The following is a 14,067-nucleotide window of genomic DNA, read 5'->3' as shown; positions in this document are numbered from 1 at the left end:
GTGTGACCTCCATACCCAGAGGTAGCCAGCTGCTCACTTTAGAGTGATTATCTTTATGTCTAAATATCTCTGTCTTTACCCACGTATAACATGAGATCGTAGTGATCCTTTCGTTTTACACGTTTGGTTTTATTTTTTTCTCTTGACAGTTTATGGTGGACATTTCCCCATGTTGATTGATCTAAATGTTCATCACATTTTTTAATAGCTGTACAGCATTTCTTGTATGACTTTACAGTTTTGGCTTCGGGGGCTGACTTTAGAACCTCATGTGTAAGGTATGACTCTAATAGCAGGAATGGAATATTTTAAAATATTTTTCTCTGTGTTATTAAGTGATCTTATCTAGATATACAGTATGTTCCCTACCTTTTTTCAGTTCTTTTATAACTCAGTCAAAGTGGGTAATTTTCTTCATGTTTAGGATCTAACATTTTGGGTTAGTATTAGTTTTAGCTACTTTCAGGTTTTTTTTAACTTGTTTATTTATGGATTGATTATGTTGCTGCTCCAAATGGGATTTTCCTTCCTTCATTTAAACTTCTACTTATTTTGTTTTGGTGTAATTAACTGCTCTTGGTTTTACTTTGTGGCTTATCGAATTAGTCAGACTTGCCTGACGGCCTCTTTTATTTTATTCCTCGTTTTATTTGGACTATTTTTACTTTTTCTGCATTAGTTTTACTGTTTACTTACTGGCTGGGGAGACAACTATGGAAGTGGATTATTCTTTGATATATGGCTTTTAGACTGTTTAATAGGACTAGGTGTTGAATTTCACTGGAGTGTTTTGAACATTAATTTAGATGATCAATTTGATTTTAGGTATTTGTACATTTCATAATAATAAATTGTTCCTGGTAACGTTGAATGTTATACCCTAATTTTGGATTTAGAATTTTCTGAAAGCATGTGTGTGCTTTTCTTTGGGTAGGAGATAGCCTTTGTCGTGTTTTGATTTCGGAGTTAAACTAGCCCCATAAAATTCATTTAGTAACTGTCCATGATTTTTTGTGCTCTGGAACATTTTTATAGCTTTAGAATTGATTATTTCTTGAAAGTTTGAGAGAATTTACTTTTCAGGGAGGTAATAAGGCTCTGAATAAACCTAAAAGGTTTATTTTAATTTTTAAAAAATATTTATTTATTTATTTATTTTTGGCTGCGTCTGGTCTTAGTTGTGGCACGTGGGATCTTTTGTTGCGGAGCACGGGCTCTTCCTTGCGGCACGCAAGCATCCTCTCTAGATGTGGCGCGTGGGCTTAGTTGCCCCGCAGCATGTGGGATCTTACTTCCCTGACCAGGGATCGAACCCACGTCCCCTGTATTGGAAGGTGGATTCTTAACCACTGGACCATCAGGGAAGTCCCTAAAAGGTTTGTTTTTGCTTTTTGATCACAGGAACTTTTTTACTTCTTTTTTTTTTTTTTTTACTTTTTTACTTCTTGAGTCCATTTTTGTATTTACTTTCCCATTTTTTCCACACCTTCAGATTTAGTAACATTTATTGTTTGCACTTTATTTTTATTTATTTATTTTTGGCCATGCCATGTGGCATGTGGGATCCTAGTTCCCCGACCAGGGATCGAACCCACGCCCCCTGCATTGGGAGCACGCAGTCTTAACCACTGGACCACCGGGGAAGTCCTGCACTTTAAACATAAATGCCTCTGGTTAGATCCCCTTTCACATATCTAATTTTACTTGTTTAGCTTTTGTTTTTCTTGTCGTATTTCTCTCTTTTTAAAAATTTTATTGAAGTATAGTTGATTTACAATGTTGTGTTAATTTCTTCTGTACAGCAAAGTGATTGTCATACATATATATATTCTTTTTTCATATTCTTTTACATTGTGGTTTATCACAGGATATTGAATATAGTTCCCTGTTCCTATACAATAGGGCCTTGTTGTTTATTTATTCTACATATAATAGTTTGCATCTGCTAATCCCGAACTCCCAACCCTAACCTCCATCCCTCCCCTACCTACTCACCCCCTTGGCAACCACAAGTCTATTCTATATCTGTGAGTCTGTTTCTGTTTCATAGATATGTTCGTTTGTGTCGTGTTTTAGATTCCACACATAAGTGATGTCATCTTGTATTTGTCTTTCTATTTCTGACTTTCTGACTTAGTATGATAATCTCTCGGTCCATCCATGTTGCCGCAAATGGCATTATTTCATTCTCTTTTATGGCTGGGTAATATTCCGTTGTGTATACATATCACATCTTCTTTATCCATTCACCTGTTGATGGACATTTAGGTTGTTTCCATGTCTTAGCTATTGTAAATAATGCTGCTGTGAACACAGGGGTGCATGTATCTTTCAAATTATAGTTTTACCGGGATTGATGGATTATATGGCAACTCTATTTTTAGTTTTTTGAGGAACCTCCATACTGTTTTCCATAGTGGCTGCACCAATTTATATTCCCACCAACAGTGTAGGAGGGTTCCCTTTTCTTCACACCCTCTCCAGCATTTGTTATTTGTAGACTTTTTAATGATGGCCATTCTGAGCGGTGTGTGGTGGTACCTCATTGTGGTTTTGATTTGCATTTCTCTAGTAATTGGTGATGTTGAGCATCTTTTCATGTGCCTATTGGCCACCTGTATGTCTTCTTTGGAGAAATGTCTGTTTAGGTCTTCTGCCCATTTTTCGATTGTGTTGCTTGTTTTTTTGTTATTGAGTTGTATGAGCTGTTTGTATATTTTGGAAATTAAGCCCTTGTCAGTTGTATCATTTGCAAATATTTTCTTCCAGTCAGTAGGTTGTCTTCTCATTTTGCTTGTGGTTTCCTTTGCTCTGAAAAAGCTTATAAGTTTGATTACGTCCCATTTGCTTATTTTTGCTTTTATTTCTATTGCCTTGGGAGACTGTCTTGTCATATTTCTTAAACTCTATCATTTTTGTTTTTTAAGAGATCCAGTTCTTAGATTATTGAACAATTCCATTTTTCTATTACCTAATTTATTTTCTGCATTTATATTTATTGTCTTCTGTCTGCTTTTCATAACTTTTTAAAACAACTTATTGATTGGCTCATTTTAATTTTCACATATATAAATAATTAAAAGACATTAGGGAGTCAGAATTTAACTGAGTGCATTTCTGTTCACATTCCAACATTCCAAAAGTTGTTTTTTCTCGCAGTAGAAAAATGTTAGTAAAGATAAATTACATTTCTGATAAAGTTATTGAAGAAAATTTTAAAGTGCATAAATAAAATAGGAAATTTAAAACCATCCACATTCCTACTACCCAAAGATACCTAATAATTTATATTGATTTATGTCGTTCCCACCAAATGTGTTTTATAAAGTATAGTTTTTAACCTTCTTTCTTCACTTAACAATGAGCTTTTTTTCTTATAATATCCTTCAAAATCTTGTTTATTCGGGTGGCATAGTATTCCATCATATAAATGTATATGTTTAACCAGTCCCTATATTCCATTTTTTCGTATAAAATAACACTGTGCTGTACACTTGTACACAGATACTTTTGCATATTTCTGATTATTTCCATAGCCTAAGTTCTTAGAAGTGGAATCCCTTTTGAGTTAGAAAGTGTGAACTTTTAAAAGACTTTTGAAAAATAAATGAGGTACTGATACGTGTTACAACTTGGATGGGCCTTGAAAACATGCTGAATGAAAGCCAGGCACAAAAGACCACATATTTTATGATCGCATTTACATGAAATGCACAATAGTCAAATCTGTAGAGACAGTAGATGAGTGGTTGCCAGAGGCTGTGGGAAGGAGGAGTGCTAATGGGTACCGGATTTTAGTTGGGGGTTTGTGGCAGAATGTTCTAACATTAGATAGTGGTGATGGTTGCACAACTTTATGAATATGCTAAAAACCACTGAATTGTATACTGTAAAAGGATGAATTGTATGAGAATTATATCTCCATAAAAAATAGTATGCCACTATGCTTTGGTACTACATGAGTTATTACGGAGCTTTGTCAGTCTGATTTGAGAATGAACCCTGATTTATATACTGTCTCTATGGGAAAATGTGTGCCAAATAGTTGACTTCCAGATGTCGAGCCAGTTCCTGTGGGGCGGTCATGGATGGTTTCCCAGCCCTTGGGGCAGAGGCACTGATTCTTTCACATTTATTTTAGATTTTGTTAGTGCTGTAAAAACTGCTTTTTCATCTGAGGATGTGCTGAAAGGACAAGAGAAAGAGTAATAATGAGGTTCCCCAGAAATACTCCAAAATAAGGAGACCATTTCTGAGCAATCCGTGATGGCATCTGGGATTTGGGGATACATGGGGAGTGTTTGGAGCCAGTTGACCGGTGCCCACTTCCCCGAGGCATGCTTCCACAGCGGGTCGGTAGGTTCTGGACTCTCCCATTTCTAACGCCCTGCAGTATTTACTGTCTGAACTCTGAACCTGTCACTTCCCATACAGCAAACTGCAGGAATCTGCATGCAGGTCCTAGGAGGCAGGGCCTGGCCTTGGACTTTGCCAGTGCCTGACCCATGTGTTCAGGGAAGTGAGTGCAGAATGAATGAATGCATTTGCCCAGAAGCTACTACATTTCCTGGGATATCTCATTTGGTTTTCCAGCTATTCCGGTAGTAATTTCCAAATTCCACAATTTCTATTAAAATTGCATGCCTGATACAAACAACAAGGCAGTGAAAGTTGCTGTTATCATGAATCAACCAACAGATGGGAACCTTTTGTAACTGGAAAAGAATGAGTAAATTTGCTCCACATTAGAAAAGACTCCATTTTAATTTCTCCCTAAAATGGCCAAAGAACTGTATCATAAAGAAATAAGGATCCAAGGGACAAGAGACTTCCAAGGGAGATGGAAGGAAATATTGGGGGGAGAGGAGAGATTTTTATACAGGTTTGATGGAAGAAATGGTACGAAGGAGGCTTACGTAACTGGAGAGGGGTCTGCTTGTCTTCTGTTCTTTAAGAACAAAGTGAAAGTGGGATGCAGCTAAAGACACAGATGTGCCTTTAGATGAGGTGGAGCTTTGGCCGTGGGAAATTTCAGAAGATGGGGAGTAGAGCAGACAGAGTCCTCTGCATTCTTACCTTCAAGTGGGGTCACACCTTACAAGGCCAAAGAGCATAACAGCAGCATGAAGAGGAACAGGATTTGCCAGCTTCGTGTCCCAGCCTCTGAAATAACATGAAATATGTTTTCGATAATTAAACATGTTTATATTAATCTATGAAAACTAAAAGACTTTTGGTATATTATTGCCAAATTGCCTTTAGAACGTGTATGAGTAGGACTTCATGAAGTGGTTTTTTTCTATCCTTTCACAAATACCATGTGTTAAAATTTTAGAACATCTTTGCCACTTTGATAAAAATGGTAATTTGTTTTATTTCTTTGATGATCAAAGTGAGGTCATACGTTTCTCACAGTCTGTTGGCCATTTGTATTAATTTCTCTATGAATTGATTTTTCATGTGCTTTTGCATAGTCAGCTCTGTATTTTGGGGGTTCAAAATTACTCCTCTCTCTTATTCTATTTATCTACATAAGTTTGCCCCCATTGGCTATGCTTGTTTTAGTGGTCCTTTTTTTGTTTTGTTTTTTTTAAAAAACTAGATTTCATACACTAATAATAGGCCAAAATTGTCAGGTTAAAATACTTCTCATTTTCCCCTTATATTTCTTTTCATGGGATAATTTAAAAATTATTTTCAGCCTTATCAAAAAATTTACAGATTTGTTCTGAAGGTATATTTTAACTACCATGACTCTTCAAAGGAGTTTGTCAAAGCAGCATTTCTGCTTTACTGAAAGTTTGTATATTCTAAATAATTTTAAAAATCGAAATATGACTTCCAAACTGAAAAGTGCACAGATGGATGTACAGAGCTTGATGTGTAACCGTCGCCCAGATCAAACTGTGGAACACGTCTAGGCCCTGGGAAGCTCCCCTCGCGGTATCGCCCAGTTGTTCCCCCTCCCCCACCCCTGGCCACATGTAACCACCACCCTAACTTCCAATACTATAGATTTGTGTTGACTGTTTTAGATATTTGATGTAAATGAGCTCATATTCTTCTGTGTATATTCTTTTGTGTCTGCTTCTGATCTGTGTGTTTCCTAATTCCTTGGCATTTGGGTGATTTTTCTAGTCTTTTTTTTTTTTTTTTTTGGTTGCACTGGGTCTTTGCTGCGCGTGGGCTTTTCTCTAGTTGCGGCGAGCGGGGGCTACTCTTTGTTGCAGTGTGTGGGCTTCTCATAGCGGTGGCTTCTGTTGTTGTAGAGCACGGGCTCTAGGCACGTGGGCTTCAGTAGTTGTGGCACGCGGGCTCAGTAGTTGTGGCTCACGGGCTCTAGAGCGCAGGCTCAGTAGTTGTGGCACACGGGCTTAGTTGTTCCGCGGCACGTGGGAACTTCCCGGACCAGGGCTCAAACCCGCGTCCCCTGCATTGGCAGGCGGAATCTTAACCACTGTGCCACCAGGGAAGTCTGATTTTTCTCGTCTTAACTCTACTGTGATCAAAGAACATACTCGGAATGATTTCAGTCCTTTAAAGTTGTTGAGACTTTCTTTATGACCCAGTAAATGGTCACTTTTCGTAAGTGTTCCGTGTGCATTTGAACAGAACTTGGATTCATTAGTTCTTGTAAGTTGATTAGGACAAAAGTTTAATCATTTTTCTCAAATCTTTTATAACCTTCTGACTAGTTTTTCTCTTTGTCCTATTAGTTATTGAGTGAGATTTATTGAAGTCTCCTACTGTGATTGTGGACTTACCTGTTTTTTGTTTTCATTCTGTTAATTTTTACTTTATATATTTGAAGGCTTATTATTGAATGCAAACAGATTTAGAATTATTTTATATTCTTACTAGATTGACCCTTTTATTATGAAATAACCTTTTATTTCTCTTAATGTTTTTTGCCTTAAAGTTTACTTTGATGTTACTGTAGCTACAGTAGCTTTATTTTGGTTAGTAATTGTATTGTAAGTAGTGGTATATAATTTTCCATCCTTTTACTTTAAACCTTTTTGTTTATATTTAAGATGTGTCTCTTGTAAGCAGCATAAAGTTGTGTGGCTTTTTAAATTGTCTATTGGACTGTTTAATTGGATGGTGCCTTTAACTAGATTATGTTTAATCTATACTTAGTTTTAGATTCTCTTGTATTTGGGTACAAATCCAATACATTATTACTTGTTTTCTCTTTGTCTCACATTTTATATTTTTTCACATCTTTCTTTCTAAAATGGATGAATTATTTCATTTTCTCCTCTCTTTTAGCTTGTTTCATATACATTATTTTAGTGGATATTTTATAGATTGCAAAATATATCCTTGACTTATTAACTTCTACTTTAGATTAGTGCTTCCCAGACAATGCAGGGATCTTAGAGCATTTAAACTCTCTATACTCTTCATCGCTATTGAAATTATAATTGAAATTTCGACTAATTTCTGGTACTTAAGAAGGGAACCTCTCAGGACTTCCCTGGTGGCGCAGTGGTTAAGAATCCGCCTGCCAATGCAGGGGACATGGGTTCGATCCCTGGTCTGGGCAGATCCCACATGCTGTGGAGCAACTAAGCCTGTGCGCCGCAACTACTGAGCCTGCACTCTAGAGTCCATGAGCCACAACTACTGAGCCCGTGTGCCACAACTACTGAAGCCCTTGCGCCTAGAGTCCGTGCTCTGCAACAAGAGAAGCCACCGCAATGAGAAGCCTGCGCCCCACGACGAAGAGTAGTCCCCGCTCACTGCAACGAGAGAAAGCCCACGTGCAGCAATGAAGACCCAACACAGCCAAAAATAAATAAATAAAATAAATAAATTAAAAAAAAAAAAGGAAACCTCTCTATAGTCACCTCTCGCCTTTGTGCTGGTTTGTTATTTACTTTAATTTTACATATATTTGAAACCTCATAGGACATTATTATACAGTCAACAGTTATTTAGATTTCTAGTGAATATTTGCCTTTTCTGTTGCCCTTCATTTCTTTCTGTATTTCTGTGATCTATGTGGGGTAATATTCTTTCTGTGAAAAATTCTCTTTAATTTCTTTAGTGTTGGTTTCTACTTTTGTTTTATTTCATCTTTTTGAAGGTTATTTTTGCTTGTTATACAGTTCTAGCATGGCAGTCATTTTCTTTCAGCAATCTAAAAATGTCATTCCATTGTATTGTAGCTTCCATTATTTTTGTTAAAAGTAACTTGTCAGTCCTATTGTTGTTCCTTGGATGATAATATACCTTGCCCCCCCCCACCCCACCCCCATCTGACTACTTTTAAGATTTTTCTTTTCCTTTGGCATTGTGCTGTTTTACTGTGATTTTCCCAGGCATGGTTCTTTGTGTTTATCTTGCTTACTGTTCCTAGCACTTCTGAAATCTGCAGCTCTATGTTCCTTCTGTTGTCAGTTTGGGGGAAGTCTTGGTTATTATCTCTTCAAGTATTGCTTCTACCAGTTAATTTACTTTGTTTTTATCTTGGCTTATTCTCGTTTGATAGAGAAAATATTTTTTAAATGCTTTCTGTTTAACATTGTCATTTGCCTGCCTCAGGGAAAGATTGTCCTTTGAGCACGTGCATTTCCTCTTGGGTATCCAAATGTCTTCACTGACTTTGGACATCCCCCCTCCCTGATCTAGTCATCTTTGAGCTTTCTTTAGTGATTTTAGTTGTATTCAAGTCCTAGGCTGGCTTCTTTTATAATCTTCCCACAGCAGCCTAGAGCTATAGAGCTAGCTATAGCCTATAGCTATAGCTGTTCTTTTATAATCTTCCCACAGCAGCCCAGGAATTGTAGGGCCATTAGAGTTTAGTGCTTTCGTTTACTTATTCTTCAAGTCAGTGTTCCATCATTTTAAACCTGTGTTCTATTTTGATAAATATTTGATGAAATGTCATCACACTCCTTTAAAGTTATTTGAAGTTTCAGAATGCAGCAAAAACAAATGAAAGCAGTGGGGCACAGCATAGCTCTGTTCTCACACTGCCCCCACCCCCGCCATCCCTCCCTTGAGAGTCGCTGCTCCGAGTCCCTGCAGTTTTGTTTACTTTGTTAAATGCTGTAATGGGCTGCGTGAGAGCAAGGATTTTTGTCTGTTTTGTTCACTGTTTTACCCAAGTGCCAGCACACAGTAGGTGCTCATAATTCTATGTTGAAGAGTGACTTGATCACCACTAGTTCCAGGATGATTTTGGCCCTGTTCCTCTCACTGATTTCACTCAGTAGAGCACTTTCAGTGGACAGGTGCTGAGTAGCAGTAACAGAGCTCCCTTCATGTTGTGAACGGTCCTGTGTGAGTGGCAGGTACTGAGCAGTCAGGAGCAGCGGGCCAAGAAGGAAATAGCTTGGCTGCAGCGGCGGGCGGCTGTCAGGGCAGGCCTTCCCGTGGCTGGGATGTGGCCGGGAGAGACGTGCAGAGGCCTGAGGCTGAGAGGGGCCGTGACCAGCAATGCCAGGGGTCGGTGTCTGGGGTTGAAGTGGTTCCTGTCAGAGGGAGTGGAGCATGTGAGGGTGGCGAGATGGGCAGAGGGCAGAGGTGAAGTGCTTTCCAGGCTGTGGGGAGTTTGGACCTTTTTGTCATATGTATTGGGAAGATTTTTAAAGCCTGTGGGTTTTTGTTATGGCTGCTGCTGCTGGAGAATAGATCTGCAGGGAAGAGGTGGCCAGAATGGGCGTGAGGAGGTTGGACAGGTGGCCTTTTCTGTGGCAGGTGAGGGAGGTGGAGGGGGGAACAGGGCCTTGCAGGCAGTTTGGTTAAACACTGCTCTCTTTGTTAGCAGCGCTGCTCTTTGTTCTGCGTGATTCAGGCACAGTACTGAAGAAAAACGGGTATTGAGCAATCAATGAGAGATGCTTCTAGACGCTTCCTAGAAAGCAGCTCTGCACAAGGTATCACGGTCACATTGCACAGGGCGAGCCTCTGGCAGCTCTCTGTACTTTCTCCCTTTACCAGGGTGTGTTGCTGGCCGCTTCCATTTTTAGAAATTTCACCCCAGACACTGACTTCATGGTGGCTGGTGTCAGAGGCTCTGTCCCTTTTGAGGGAGGCAGAATCAGAGCCAAATTCAATTTAATGAAGATTTTCTCAGCGAGTAGGATAAAGGGATGCGTCACCTGAGGTGGACACAGGTGCTCCTGATGGAGGCTGGGGAGCGGGTTGAGTGCCGAGCCCCGGCCGTGTCCCCGCGAGCGCGAGGAGCCTGGAGCGTGCGGGGTCACAGACTCCCAGCCTGCGCTGCCTCTCGGAGAGGATGCTGTGTTTCCCCAAGCCCCTCACCTCAGTCAGGGACGCCCCGGGCACCTGCGGCCACACCAGCACCACGCGCGGCTCGCTGGTTTGGCCGAGGCAGCACCTCTGAGTCCTGGGGCTGGTGGGAGCTCACGGCCCCCCTGGGTGGGGCTCTGGGTCCCCACACGGTCAGAGTTGGGCAGGGACGGAGGCTGCCCTCAGGGGAGAGCCAGGCCCAGCGCTGTGGAGAAGGAAGCAAGGAGCCTGAGGGCTCCACCTGTGTGTTTGCTGTGACATGGCCAGTTACATTTTGCTTCATTTATGGGGGAAGTTACGTGCTATGTGGAATTTCCAAATTTCGGGTTTCCCAGAGGAGTCAGGGACTCTGTCTTTGATGTTCAGGATCTGTGTTTCCTCACTCAGGTGTAAGAGCCTAGACAGAAGGGCTGGGTTATAGTTCTTTCTTTATCTCTGAAGGTGCCCACACAGGGCCTTGCACAGAGGCAGGGTGCACAGGCAAGGACTGGGAAGCCAGGGCGTGAGTCCCAGCTTGGCCTCTCACCGGCTGAGTGACCTTGGGCAAATCACACACGGCTCTGAGCCTCAGTTTCCTCGTCTGAGGAGTAGGGATAATAATAGTACCTGCTTGTGGGCTGTTGGAAGGGTTAAATGAATTAATGTAATGTAGGCGTGATGAAAGCGGTTGCTATTATTGACAATACGATTATAGGCACTTACTATAACAAGTGAGTATTGGATGAGTTAATGATGGAAAGCAATGGACCAAATTAACTTACTGTGTCATTGGTCTTAATTGGAAAATGTTCTTTGGTTTGGTACACCTGTGTTTCTTAAGTGGATCGTCCTGCGATCACTGCAGATCTCACTGGCCTGGGGCAGTCTGCTCACTCCTACCCGGGCCATAGGAGCAGCTGCGGTGGAGCTGGACCTCGAAGAGGAAAGACGAGTTCTACTGGAATATACCTGAATATAAAACCATTAAAAAGAGGCATCTTCTGCCCATTTTTAAAAGCACTGTAAGTCCTCGAGTGCCTCCTCGTTTCTTATCTAATGCCATCCAGGGGATCTGGCGCTCCCCGACCCTCCCAGCCTCTCCCCGACACGGACCTGCTCCGGTCCAGCCTGCTCTTTTTGCAGGGAACGAATGCCCTGTGCACGTTTGCCTGCCGGCCGTGGTCTCTGCAGGGCTTCTCGGTCTGAGGCCCTCTCCCCAAACTCTCCCCGTCGACCAGGTCCATTCCTCAAAGGTAGGGCGAAAACACCCTGTTCCCTAAGACCTTCCTGTTCATGCTGTGGTCAGAAGGGAACGAACGCTCTGCCGCCTTCTCGCTCAGGGCGGTGGCTCCCAGCCTTGGCTATGCCTGATCACCCTTTAGAACTTAAAAAAAGGGTTCCTGGCACCATCCCCAGAGATTGTGCTGCTGATTTACAAATGGGTGATTTTTCAAAGCTCTCCTCGATTTTGAGGTGCAGCCACATTTGGGACCCACACTCCTGCAATGCTGAGTTGAGTGCAGCCTCCTTAGTAATCTGGGCATGTGATCACACCTTCTTCGTCTTGACTTGAGGTCAGGGGTTCTCTTTCACAGCTTGCCGTCCCAGTGCAAGGCACATGCCAGCTGTGCGAGGGAGCGGGAGCCAGGAAGTCGGTTCTGTTGCCACTTTCTGTTCAGAGAATTGCTGCTCCTTTGTGAAGCCCAGTGGAACAGACGTTCATTATTGCAGATGGTCCTGTGGGCCGGGCCCCTTTTTGTTACTGGGAGTGAGCGGGACCTAGGAGCTCCCTGGAGCTGTGTGCTTCTGGATTCTGGTGAGTAGCTTCGGGAGGGGCTGGCTCCTTTGCTCTGTGTGCATTTCCAGGTTTGACAGCTTGAAAACTTCTTGCTTACCGCTGGAGAATATAGGAATAATTTGACAAGTAAGACTTTACCCTGGCAACCTTATTTCTGAAATCATATAGAGATCAGTTGGAAAAGATGCATGTTTTAGAAAGACTCGTCTTCCCTTCTTTCAAAGGGGAAGAAGTCCCTGCTGTGGCAAACTCCGGTAGGTGTCCGGGGGTGGACGGAGGTGGAAGATGCGTTCCCTGTGCCTAGAGACGTCTTACGGGCTGTTAGACGTGAACAGAAATCATGATTGGACCCTGTGACAGGTGTAATGCAGAGGAAGGTGCAAAAGGCAGTGAGAGAGAGGAGAAAGAAGTGTCTCAGTCCGCCTGGGGAGTGGAAGCTTCTGCTGAGAAGGGGATGTGTGAGCGGGATCTGGGGGCTGGGCCTCTTGCAGAGACGGCATGGGCGAGCCCACAGGTCAGATGCGTTCCAGGAGTAGCACCCAGGAGCTCCCATTCACTGACAGACCAACAGACCAACAGTGTGCAGACAGCTTATTAACGTAGTTCTTAAAGTGTTTGAATCGTGATAATGATTTTAAAGGAAATTTAATGTGGAAAAAACAAAGATCCTGCAGTAGCTCAGCAGCTGTTTTCTTTTTTCATGTTCCCTTAAGACCTTTTCATAGGCAAACATTAAGTTTTGCATATGTTTTATGTACATCAACATATGTATAGTTTTATATTTTGGCTTCATTTATTCATCGTATAACTGTTCCCACATTGTGAGCCTCTATAATGACCACCTCTCTAGTTGTGGGTATTTCATCATGTAGATGAGTCATAGCTGATCAGTTAAACTTCATTTACTCCTGCAGTATTAGGGACTTAGAATGTTTTCAGTTTTTCCTGTTGCAGATCATGCTAGCACAACCGTCTTAGATCACAGGAGGGACATTTGGGAAAATGAGTGTGGTCTCTCCCTGCAGAGTAGCTCCTGTGCTGGGGTTCCTTTGCGCAGGAGAGGGTGCAGGTTTTCCTGAGGGCGGCCTTTGCTCGGTCGTGGGGCCTTTCTCACCTCTGTCGCCTGACTTGAGGTTGAGAAGATAAAACTTCCTTCCGCTCTGCGTGATTCTGGTTTGCTTCTGGTTTACAGCTTCATTTCTGAGCGTGAGGACTTCTGTATTTCAGCTTCTGCTTACTTCACATTATTTTACATGGGTCACAACTGGAACTTTAACGTATCCTATACCCCCAGAATCTCTGGTGAGTGTGTCATGTACCTGTAGTAAAGGAAAGGAGGAGGCTGGGCTGGGTTTCATGATGAGGAAGTGGACAGACAGCTCAAGGGACCCTGGTGTCAGTGACCGAGCTGGTGGAGGAAGAAACGTGAGCAGAAAGTTGGGAACATCTGCTCTGCAGGCAGCGCAGCCTGGAGAAGGGCAGTGGAGAAGTCAAGAACACGCTGGCGTGAGGGGTGAGGGGTGGTCGGGAGGGGGCGGAAGGAGCTTGGGCAGAGGGCAGAAAGCAAGAAGCGAACGCTTAGGGGCGTGATATAAGAATAGAATGAAGGCAAGGATGGGCCCTCGGTTTATTCTTAAATTTCAGGAAAATGGATTGGCCAAATAATGGGGATTGAAAATAGAGTTTTCAGTATACACTGAATGAGAATTAAATTTAGGATATACATGTTTAGAGAGCTGTTTCTGCATAATGCCATATACAGCATTGCATACCTAAAAGGGAGTTTACATTTAATTTTTAGTATTTAATGTTTAGAAGATCATAAAGGTGTGTATATTAGAAATAGGTTTGGCTGCTAAATTAGTTTCCTGGGGCTGCCATGACAAATTACCATATGGCTTAGAACAACAGAAATGTACTCTCTCACATTTCTGGAGGCCAGAAGTCTGAAATCAAGGTGTTGGCAGGCCTGTGCTCCCAACCGAGGTCTTAGGAGAGATTCCATTCCATGCCTCTTCCAGCTTCTG

The 14,067-nt window shown here is 42.1% G+C and overlaps 1 protein-coding gene across 1 annotated transcript in view; it reads left to right on the top strand.

Annotated features, from left to right (window-relative positions):
- DGKD (diacylglycerol kinase delta) overlaps positions 1-14,067 on the top strand; it is a 107,997-nt gene that overhangs the window by 32,424 nt on the left and 61,506 nt on the right. The gene's annotated exons all lie outside the window — the stretch shown is intronic.

Source organism: Eschrichtius robustus, chromosome 5 (assembly GCF_028021215.1).
Source record: "Eschrichtius robustus isolate mEscRob2 chromosome 5, mEscRob2.pri, whole genome shotgun sequence".
In the NCBI taxonomy this organism is placed as follows: Eukaryota; Metazoa; Chordata; class Mammalia; order Artiodactyla; family Eschrichtiidae; genus Eschrichtius; species Eschrichtius robustus.
This window is presented reverse-complemented; position numbering and strand designations above follow the sequence as displayed.